This window comes from Accipiter gentilis, chromosome 34 (genome assembly GCF_929443795.1).
Source record: "Accipiter gentilis chromosome 34, bAccGen1.1, whole genome shotgun sequence".
NCBI lineage: Eukaryota > Metazoa > Chordata > Aves > Accipitriformes > Accipitridae > Astur > Astur gentilis.
The window spans coordinates 5,080,005-5,092,076 of NC_064913.1; the positions used below are offsets into that span (position 1 = coordinate 5,080,005).

General features: G+C 44.5%; 1 long non-coding RNA gene across 1 annotated transcript; it reads right to left on the minus strand.

Moving 5' to 3' along the window:
* Positions 1–631: 631 nt before the first annotated feature.
* On the minus strand, positions 632–7,017 carry LOC126034413 (uncharacterized). The gene is made up of 3 exons (XR_007504618.1): positions 6,858–7,017; positions 3,716–3,835; positions 632–1,868 (listed from the first exon to the last, which is right to left on the minus strand). It is a non-coding gene; the product is annotated as an uncharacterized LOC126034413 (long non-coding RNA).
* Between the last annotated feature and the right edge of the window lie 5,055 nt (positions 7,018–12,072).

The window sequence follows — 12,072 nt, forward strand, 5'->3', positions numbered from 1 at the left end:
GCAGGTCCCCATTTTCTACAGTTCGGCATGTCTATACACACAAAAATGCATTGGCAGAAAAGAATAAGCAAGGGTGAAGCTGGCTATTCAGAGGTTAATTACTATCATTAAGAAAAAAATCCCACTTCAGGCACATCAGCTTTAAAGCTAGCTGGAAGTGGCCGTCTAAGAGGTGGAAGCAGCAGACAGCCATAAATAGAAGCTCTTCAGTCTATGATACAACAAGTGTGATGTGATACGAAGTCTGTGATAAAATTGCACTGTAAAAGCACCTTTCAAAACAAGAGACGGGGCAAATCAGTTCAATGAACTCTGAGAGCCCCTAAACCCAACTGGGTCTCTCGCTGATGCCTAAGGTATTTTCTCCCCTGAGCAGAGGTAGGGACAGCGCTTGTTGGTGGATACACCTTGGGGACAAAGTTAAGACTTCAGCTGGGCACTCGCAACCGCCTCCTGGTGACTCTGACGCATTTCAGTGTCAGACGTGGCATACTACTGTTCAGGTGACAGATATGTTTTTTACAGTAACAATGCCGGTGTTACAATGCTACCCCTCCAGAGCCCACCGGTGACTGAGTGCTGGTAATTAAAATGATTCAGACCATCCTTAAGCAGACTATTTACGCATTTATTTTACCATGCCTTTTCCCAGTGAAACTGCCTTGATGACACTTTCCTTAAACGCTCCTGCAACACCCGCCATTGCAGAGAATCACTAAGGAATGAATTACAGCCATGATTAACTTTCAGCTCAATAGAAAAGAAAATGCTTGAGTTAAACCCATCACCTGTTTTGATACAAATTAAAAACATCGGCTTTTTTTCAGCAAGGCAAAGCTCCAAACACTGCAGCACCCTAAATTCATGCAGATGTTATTTAATCACAGCTATCTGCTATTACTTTTTCCTCAGCTAAACAACAGTGCAGTTAGCAGAAGTCATGTGAAAGGGGCTGACGTTAGATAGAGAATGTCGTTAATGTTATGGTTCCAAAGAAAAGTGAGATTTCTTTTATATTCGCTCATGGCTGAGGCTGATAATTGCTTCCTGTCTTACACCTACACAAAATCCATGAATATAATTACAGCAGCGCAGTGCGAGTTCAATCAGAAGGGAGTATTGATTTGTGTATAAATCAAAAGCCATCTTCCTCTGGTTGTATTTACATGAAAAAAATAATAGGACTTTTCTGAAGAAGCTGCATAATCAAGAAAGGGTCGTGTATTGCAGAAAACCTCACTCATAGATTATATTGCCAGAAGGGAATAATACGATCTTCTAAATTTGTCTACATATGCAAGCCACAACATTTCCCAAATTAATTAAGCTTTGATCTACAATGTATTTGGGGGGAGGAAAAAAATATCTACTTATTCTGCTGGATTTTTAAATGCATCAGTTGATTTATATGCACATGAATTATTACCACATTCTGCTGTGCTGCGACTGACTCTCAGCAGAGCCTGTTGCCTGGAAGCGAAGCAGATGCTTCTGTTCTTGGGGTGCACAGCCAGGTGACTATCGCTTACCGGCAGAGTTGGATGCAAGTTAGCACTGGGGTCGCTAACAGGGGTGGGGAGGAGCAGCTGTAGCCTTTTAACTCCCTCCCCTGCTTTAAAGCCTCTTCAGGACTGGAAGAAGTATCATGAACTTTGCAGTAAGGACAATATCTGAATGAGGGGATGTCTCCCTTCTCGGTAGGTAGTGTACTTTGGGGAATCCTGTCTGTAGGGCTATGAAACCAAAGGTGAGAAAGCAGAGGAAAGTCTGAATTTGGGATTGTTGAGCCAGATCCAAAGCCCAGAAAGGTGCATCCTTTGCATGGGCTGGGATCCAGCTGGGGAGGGTCCATATTCAACAGACGGTACCTGCAGAAAAACAGCAGATTGGCTTTTTGCACCTGAAGATAGCAAAGGACACAAAGCTATTTTCAGCTAGACCTGCCCTGCTCAGAGCTCCCTCCTACACATCGGTCTTTATTAAAGGTTGATCTGCTCTGCGCTCTCTTCACGAGTAAATGGCATCCTCCACTGTAAATGCTAACCTTGCCCCAGAGAAAAGGGTAGCGTGCTCCTCCTTCCCCATCACCCAGCCTTCATAAAGATAACTTGCTTGCCTATGTAATTCCCTGCAGTTTGTCTGAAGGGAGCCTTTAGGACGGAAAGACCGAACGGAGACTTTTCTATAGCTTCCTCGTTATTTGAGGTGCCAGCGCGGGGTTCAGGAAGGCTGCAGAAACACAAGGTCTTGTCTCTGCCCAGGGGTTGCACTGGGTAGTAACGGAGAACCAGAAAGCGGCAGAGGCACGTACTGGTACGAAAGCATTTACACAGCTCGGGTTTTGCAAGGGAAACGGAAGACCGTGCGTAAGTGAAAGATCACTTCAACCGAGTAGAGCCGCCACTTCTTTGGGACATACAACAACATCCATAAAAACCTTCCCTTTCACTCTCCCGAGCTACACCAGCACAAAACGAGACCACATCGGTACCTCCGCTAAACATCCATCACTGAGGACTGAGCTCAAATTAACTGTTTTGGGAACACTTGCAGTGTCCTGACTTTGCCTGGGGCTACTAGCAATTAAAGCTCATTTTTGTCAGCCCAGAAGGAATCAATCAGAACTGATGACTACATTAATATTATTCATCACCCCCTGAAGATTTCCTTCTAGCGAGCCACCTAAATAATTAATATTAAAATTGATTTTGTGAAGCGTTCTCAGATGTTGTAATAAATGTATACTAACAGTCTATCTACGAGGCCACAGTGTAGAAGGATTAAAACCTGATCAATTATGACATGCCTTCATTTTTGAATAGGAGCCTGTTTGAAGAAACACAATCTATGCAGAGTATAATTACATGTATTAAGTTACACCACAATCTGTTCTGCCACTGACTGACTAGTGTTTGCTAGATTAAAAACACGGCTAGGAAATGGCTAACTAATTAATCAAACTGGCTCATTTCCAACAGCTTTCATTTGATCAATTGTGCTTCAGATCTATTTTTATAGAAACAGTCAACTAAACAGAAAAAGTTACTGCAATGGAAAGGCAAGAGCAGCGCTTTAAGAAATCTCAGTAAAGAGTGCACATGGGTTTTTTTCACGGGTCTAACTAATATCAGTCAGAAATTTAAAAAAAAAACGTGTAAATATCTCATTTCCAAGTATCAAGGAAAGATGATGGATGAGGAGGACCGCCACAGGACACCCTACCTATGTATACATACACCAGCTATCCTGTTTGCCAAGTGCCATCCTCCACAGATAAAAAATCAGCATGAAATACTTTAAGTAAGTCTTCTTAAGACTTAGGAAGCTACATTGTATTAAGCACCTGTGTCACTGACCTTGGAGAAGATACACAAAGCTGTCCTTGTACCTGAGGAATAGCTATAGCCAGGTAATTAAGGACCCGAAGCTATGGAAGAGCCTTGTGGGATTTTCCATGAAGTTTCATTGTTAGTCCTGCCAGACTCTCAAAGACCTTACTGTCGTATTCCTGTGCCTAGCAAGGAAATGTCCAGCTCTACAAGGGGAGTCCACAGACTAAGGTTAAGAGCAAATGCTCACACATAACCCAGGAGAAGAGTTTAGCACCTCAAAATGGGATCCTAAGCAGACAGCGTGTAGCTACCCAAGAAGATGCTAGAAGGCAAGGGATGGCCTCTGCTGCTTTCTCGGGTGTAGCAGCCCATGAGCCACTTACCCACAGCGACAAGCCCCTTCTGAGGACGAACATGTTGTCCCATGGGGCATGGAGGGCTACATCTCCATTTTCTCTGTAAACAGAGAGCAACATCAGCAGTCCTGTTGAACCCAGGGTGATCTGAAGGATGTTAGAAAGACAAAGGGGAGGGTAACTTCATAAAATCAGCAATTTTTCAGCAATGTTTCTAACAAAGAGTTTCTGCAACACATTTTGTCTGTTAATAAACGAATATCCAATGAAATGAAATGTATGATCAAACAGCTAATAAAAAATGCTGCCTCAGAAAGCAACATCAAAAGGTGCGGTAACCCCTAGCTTTCGGCCTCGGAGCTAGAATACTCACAGAGAGACCCTGGGGAAAATACTCCCTCCCATCACTTTCTGTGAAGCAAGAGCACTGGGCAGATGGGGCTGGGAAGGTGACGAGACAAGGCAGAAACTAAGCAAGAAAATGACTGGATTATGTAAAGTGGAAAACCACTGTGTATAGACCATAAAGAAGAGAGTCCCCTTGTGAAAACAGTCACAGATACGCCAGTCCTTTTATGAATATATGATTTTTGTTGTACTGAATCCAAGATAGTGAGCCTACCAAGGTGCTTTGGAAACTCACTCAATAGCATATGTGCATATTGACTTGTCTACCAGCTTGAGAAATTGGACCCTGACTGTTCACAGCATGACAGCCTAAGTTGCAAGAAGGTGATGCTGTCTTCTGCGTACAGAACTAGTTAATCCCCATCTGCTGGTGTGCCTACAATTCTAGTCATTTCCTGAAAAGAGATTAAAAGGCAGGCAGATAATTAAAACACAAAATGTTTTAAAACACAAAATGTTTCACTCAGGCTAGCAGCTGAAATAATTTTTGCTGCTACGTCCTCTTCATCTTCTCTTCCCCAAACATTTGGTGAATTTGCTTTCTGGCAGAGCTGTTCACGAGACATTCATGTTTTATGAAGCTCTTAAAGAATATTTATAAAAAGCAGATCTCAAATATGTCACCATCAATGATTGAATTATGCAGCCTACAGCTTGCCAGTCGGGAGTCAACTGCATGTCGTGCACACTCGCTGATGAAGCAGAACACAGCTGAGAAGCCCAGGGATAAAGAGAAACATCAACAATGTAAATGGGCACAGTACGTATTACAGAAAGACCTATACATTCCATAATTTGAAGATGTCCGTTTAAGCAGGCAACGTCAAAAGCCTAATCAGCAAGCAGGTTCTCTAATGAATACGTAGGTGGAGAAGTTCCTAGGACGAACATCGGTAAAGCCAGCTGAGGACAGTACAGGTTCAACCCCCCCAGCAAGCCTCAGGGGCTCCAGCGCAGGATCATACTGGTATGGCTGGGCAGGACGTGGGTCGGAGCTGGCTTGGGTCCAGCTGGCTGGGGACACGCCATGCTGGCACGCATCCCTGCAGGCACTCCATTGAGGACCTTGCAATTTTCGGCACCTCTAAGATCAATTAGCAAGGGCTTTGAGGATTGCATTTCTCAGCTGATGATCCTACGGTGGTTCCTGTTCATTTGACTGCCTAAATCCCATTTATTTGAGAAAACGTTTCTAGCAAAATTACGAGGAGTGAGCTTTATTCTTTGTGCACTTCACACATGGCTAAATTTTGCTAAAGTCCCTTCCAAACTCCATAATCCTTAAAGGCCTTGGAATTTGAACCTTCATACCAACCCATTAGTTAATATCTATGGCCCAATTTAGAGTAATTACAGTAGTTTCACCTTCACTTACTTGAATTAGAGTTTATCCTGAGTACAGGCTACATAAAATGTGAGAGACTTCCAAAGATTAACTGGGTTACAAATGATCCCTGCATAATTAATTTTTGTTCAAATGCTTACTGAATTACACATGTATGCTCTGTAATAAATTCAATAATTTCAGAAATTTCATCTCCGTGGTAAAAGTGTCCTGACATAAGGATAGTTCAGGTTTCCCAAATGCATCCATTTGCTCACAGAAGAGCTCTCCAATTACAGCCTCCCTCTAAACCCTCCTCCAGCACAGGACAGTTAAAATCTCTCCATTTCCTAGTGAGAAGGTTTTGAGACAAGGAAATCTGGAAAAAAAGGAAAAGCTCTTATATTCATTCATTTTTTTGCCTGCAAAATGTAGTAGTGGAACTCACTACATAGTAACTGTTGTCTGAGCATCGAGGAACAGAAATAGTGTTCTTTTGTCCCTCTTTTTTATAGGGATACTTTCCCACATGAGCTTGCTGTATGCTGTTACATGTGTCTAAACAGATAACCGTTCACCACGTCCGCAGGAAACTTGGTACGTGATGAGGACATCAGGGTGAATGAGACAAGTCACCTACTAACACTACAATCCTGCTTTAAAAAAAAAAAAAAAAAATCCCAAAATACGAACCTAGGCTTAATTCCAGTTGCGTCGACGGCAAAGTCCCTTTACCTCTTTCTGCCTCTGCATTTCTGTCGCTCTGGGTCTCCCGACATCAGTAAGGTCCAGCCTTCTCCTGCCGGCATCAGCAGGACCCTCTCCTCGTGGGAGTAGGACAAAGCTCTTTCTTGATACGCTCGTTCAGCGTCTGACTACCCTGCGATGAGCTACCTGAAGTACAACGGCATGGAGGGTTAGTCTCCAAATCTGAGGGATCTTGCATCAAAGGAATCCTCATTCCTCCATCTTCCCTTCGTCTCTTCCTTGCCCATGGTCATGGGGATCTGAGTCCCCACGGGCACAGTCCCGCACGGAGAGGTTCAAAACAGAGCTCTCACGAGCTCCCGGCCATACTGGTGTAATCTGCAGAAGTCTTAATGGACCAGGTGGAAGGAGGGTGGGAATGAGAAAGCTCCTTGCCTACAAGTTGGGCAACCGGGACGCACCGTGGGAGTGGGGGTAACGTGCAGGAGGGAACGTGGTGGGAGGATACGGGGGGGTTTTGTGAAGGCGTGCTCGTACTCGCTGTTATCCGACAGAGGTGAGGCTGTGGGGATGCTCTGCTGTGTAACCACCACCACCGCTACACAGCCTGTGTTTTAAATGTCCTTAAACTGTAAGCTCTGCCTGCTGAAGGCTGCCTGAGGGGAGCTCTCCGGTTTCCCTTGCAACACCCATCTGATACCGAGACAAGGAAACCAAAATAACCCAAACCTTGCAGTTAAGGAGGTAACAGCTCCTCCAGCTTGTTGGTCAAGTGGGAAAACTAGAGAAGAGACGTGTCGGCCGGCCCAGGCGGATGCTCCAGGCTGGACCGGGTTTTTCCTCTCCGTTCTGTGGGGTCGGGATTGTGCCCGGCCGCGGCAGCGTGTCCGCCGCAGGAGAAGGGCACGTCCTGGCCTCCTGACCCGCGAGGGGCTGAGCCTCCAGGGCAGCCAGGTTTCGGCATTCAAACATGTGCGGAGGAGCACAAAGAAGCCCTTTATGCCGCTGCAATTGCAACATTAGATTTCAGTTTTATTCCCAAACATGAGCCGAGCTCTCAGTCATAGACAGGCTTTTTAATCAGCCCTGGCAAAGATGAAAAGCCTGAGAAAGAGAGGCAGTGTCTGTGCAAGAAGGACTCATTTACATTAAATAATTATCCTGAAGGAAAGAAACAGCAAGGGAGTGATTTTTTAATTATAAAGAAATAATTGCAGTCTGGAGGAGTATATAGAGTCCTAGCTTTGTTCACTGTAAGTTACCTATTTGCAGTAAAACCCAAACAGTAGGCTTGAGAGGTAAGACATATCTGTTTGTTATTATTTTCAAAACAGAGTATCACATGAAAAGGAAGGCAGGGAAATACTTCTGCAATCCCAAAAGGCTGCCACTCTAATAACATCTCCTCCGCACAGCAGGACACAAAATCAGTATGGCAAACATAAATGCTAAAAATACGAGAGCTGACATACAAACACATTCTGTAATAGGTTAGGAATGACTCTGTTGTTGAGAGAGTGTGTGTGTGTGCGAGAGAGAGAGACAGCGTCGTCATACAAGTGTATCTTGTCTGATACACAGCCTGCCACGCAACGTGGTACATGCTTTCACTTCTTTCATATTGCTTATTTAGTAAAAAACAGAAAGGATTTGACTCCATTTCCTCATAAAAATTACTTTTGAGCTGAGATGAAGAATAGTACCAAGTCCCCAAATTAGGAACCTTTTTAAACTCCGAGGAATTTACAATAGGGGCTGCAATCTGTGCTGTGCTTTTGGGATCAATTCCCTGGATGGAGCTGAAGTCCTGACCCTCCTGGCACCTAGCACAAAAGCACAGTTTTTGGGGAAGGTGAGCGCTCCGCTGCAGGCTCCATTGCTTCCACCGAGGAAAGTGCCAAACCCTGGGAAATTCCCGCTGCAGAATCGGGGCAACACTCAGAAACTCGCAACTGGTTCTCGAAATCCAGAGCAGAGAACACACTTCAGCTTTCCACAGGCGGCTCATCGGCAATGCTGGCAGCTTAATATTTTTGAAAAATGTTATTTTGCTTTGAAAAAAGAGAGGAGTGGTAGGGATAGGAGAATCCAGCAGAAGAGGGAGGCTAGAGAGAAAAGGAGCGGCAGTGGCCACTGGCTTTGGGACACAGCAGGGAAGGGCTCCCGAACTCGGGAAAAAGGGCAAAGAAACGAGGCTGGATTTCCACCTGAGAGCACACAGCAGCCGCTGCTTTGCACCTCAGCTTTGCCCTGTCACCAGAACCAACCGATGGCATGGTTTATCAATTCACATAAGCCTGCCTTAATTTTTACACTGGTAAAAAAATTCTGAAATACCGGTTTCTCCCTGTAAGCGAAAGCAGGCTGCAAGCTGGCAGGTCGATATCATCTCCCTGTGATGATCAAAACGGCTGCTGCCGAGTCACAGCAAATGTAATCGGTACGTAGCTTTTGTATTGCATACATTAGCAGAAAAATATATAGACACAGCTATACAAATATATTGCCTTACAGAATAAAATGAACTACATTAATTCCTTCATAAGCCCATTCTGATTTTTTCTTGTTTTCTTAAATTCCCAGTAAATCTCCTTTTCAGGCCCTGCAAGCTACTGCATTGGAAGACTTAAAGGCTTACAACAGCAGGTATACAAATCATACTGTAGCATCCATCTATACAAATATCACTGGAACGTGACCCCCAGGAACACCAATTTACATTTACAGCTCTAGAAATAGGATTTAATGTCATGGACTGCGTCAAGTACCCAGGACAGCATAGCAAAAGTTAATGCGCATAACGCATTAAGCTAATGGGATTCAGCCAAGGGTGAATACGTCTCTTTGGGCTAAGAAAGCATCAAGTCTGCCCACGTTTTCGGAATACTCTGCAGCCTGCCGAGTGCTTCTGCTACGGGCGTGAATGTGAAAGCAGAGGAGGAGAGGAAAAGAAGCAGGGTGTATCTGAGAGAACAGGGGTGAAAAGATGACAAGGAATGACTAAAAATGACCAATTGTCTTCAGCTGGGAAAAACAAAGAACAAGTTTCCTTCATATGCCTATTTTGAACAAAATCCAGCCTTGCAAGGCTGAGCCCTCTGCCTCAGAAGAATATGGTCAGAATGGCATTGTTTGAGGTGAAGTGGATTTAAAACAGCAAACTTACTGTTTATAAATATGGGTGAAAAAATACTTCCCTCGACTTGTTTATACAGATAACTCCCTCCCACCTCCACCTTGTCATGGAAGTTAATAAGGAAGAAAGTTCAAGTAAAAGACTGAAAATGAAATCTGAAGGGTAAAGATGAAAACTGTTGATTAAATCGATTATATTTCAACCTGAATTCATAGTATTTCCACAGATTAATAGAAACAGAAGGGCCTCCCTTAGCCAGGACTTTGAACAGGCTGTTCCTTGGCTTTGTCCCCTTCCTATAAGGAAGGGAAGGGGGAATTCACTTAAAGACAGCTGATGAGGTGAGTTCCCAAACACACAGAGCAGTCCGGAGTACAGCTGAGAGTTTCTCCTGCAAAGTCTCTGCTGCCAAGGACTGAATTGGCACTTATCCTCAAACATGCACACATGATTTCTGAGGTCAGCTCTTAAGACTACAGCTTTTCAGCTGTTTCGGATGCTAATGTAGAATTACGTTTCCTGTGTGGTTTGGCCAAGAGCATTTTTTATGGTAATGCGTTTTATTGCAAGACTTCAGCATTTTCTGTCATTCTCAAAGAATCTGAATTTGAAAAGCTGAGGAAAGCCTTCTTCATAAGGTCTGGGATAATGTTCATATGTTGAGCAGAGTATGTTCATGTAAGTAGTGGTGGGTCCCTGTATATGTCTGTGTTTGTATGCAGGGAGTCTAAGCTCACTGTCTTCTGATCCAGCTCCTTGCATTCATAGTCTTCCTTCTGGATATCTGCCATTTGCCTTGTCCACATCCCACCAGCCCACTCAGGTGTGCCTCTGCTTTCTCCTCTTTGGCTGGCAGTCTGATCTCAGGCACTTGTAACTCCCCTGTACCATCATATCAGTGTTGCCAGAGCCTTTCAGGAAAGGTTTTGTCCCACGGTGCCATCCCAAAGACATGTAGGATACACGGGGCTGGAGGGGCCACGTTTGCACCTCTGCTGTGAGACGGCTTGAGTTTGCTCTGCGGGCATTCCTTGAAGGTTGTGGGCTTTTCTCCTTTGGATATGGGCTTTCACCAACACACTTTGGAAACAAGGCAAATTTAAATGTATACATGGATGAACATAACGATGGTGATGCCCTAAATATATCAAAGTAGCTGATATTACAAAATGCTGGTATGCTTTGAGTCTTTCTAGCCTGACTGCATAATACGGATGGGCTTGCTTCTTCCACCCTTCCTTCAGCACTTGCTTCCTCCAGCTGTCTCGGGACTTACCGTGTTGTCTGAGGAGTGAACAAGCAGCTCAGAAACTCACATACGCATGTGTGCAGGTAAAGATATGCACAATAATCAAAAAACCAAAATTAAAAGTTGAAGCATTTGGAAGTGCCGCCAGCCCGCTTGCTCTGTGCAGAAAGCCCAGTCACTGGCCTTCGGGACGGTGCTGAGGCAGGAGCCCCATTCCCACTCACCATCGGCTGCACACACACAGAAAGGAGGAGTGAACACAGAGATTCTCCCACAGACCGTGTCAAATACTCTGATATTCTCAGGCATACCAGATTCCCTTTTAAATGAGGCTCACAATTACTCGACACAATGGGAACCATACAGTATTTCCTAAGGGATAGAGACGTTTAGTTGGTTGATAGCATTTTTCTGATTGCAAAAAGGCCAGAATAAATTCAGATATGAACGTAACTGTAAGCTAAACAGCAACTGGTTATCAGGCTACAACACAGATGTGATTATGTGCTTAAATATTGGTCTAAAATGGCAGAAAACCGGCTGTCTCTGGAAGATGCATCATCCATAATCAGTGACCTCTTCAAGAACTCAGGAAAAAGCTTTCAAAATGATAGATGCAGCTTCGCAACCTAGCAGCCAAATTCTAGCCGCATTTTAAGGGAAGATGGAGAGATCAGGACAGAGACAAGCTATGAAATGTTCAGAATACTTGGAGGGTTGGAGCAGTAAAGCTTCCTTGTCAGCAAAAGGTATTAAAACATCAAAGCCCAGATTATGCTGCCCTGAGTCACGCCCTGGAAGTAGATCCACAGAAATAAATAAAATGGAAGTAGCAGGACTATTCAAAGGCTTCATTATTGTTCACCAGAAGGATGTCAAAATCTGGTCTCAAAGAAAGTAGGTTCTGTTCCTTCCCTTTATTCATCTCATGATATTATTTGCAAAGCTAGGATCAGTCACAGGGGCCAGTTTTTAATTAAAACCCAAGTAATGTGCTAATAAGAATACCGGTCGTGACCTGGATGGCACCAAGATCTGAAATCAGAGGAGAAATGAACTGTGGCGAGTTAGGTCATCCTCCGAATAAAACCTGGGCAGAAATGTTAAACCCCTGTGGAGGCTGGGTGCAGGAGAGGGCTCGCAGGAGCGTTGGCAGGGCAGGCTAAGCTCTTGCCACCAGATGCGGGTGAGCAGCTCTGCGGTCAGCGGCTGGCTACCTACCGGCTTCATTGAGTCCCTGCTGCATCCCTGAATTGAATTCAACCCCTGTTATGGGTGGTCGTGCAGAAATAAAACCCGGCTGAAAGACAGCAAGTAGCAGATCTTTCCTAGAAACAAGCAACGTCCTATTTCAGTGGATTATTGTGGAGACTAATGCCTGATGGACAAGGAAACGAGCGTGAGATAACGTTTTCAAAATAGACCGTGACACTTTTGCTGCATCGGGTCCGTGGTATTCTGATGAGTAATGTCCGTCCTTATCAAAGCGCCGTGTGATTCATGCCCAGGAGCCGCGCAGCCGTTAGCAGGGTCCAAATGCCAGCCAAAGCCGCTGTGCC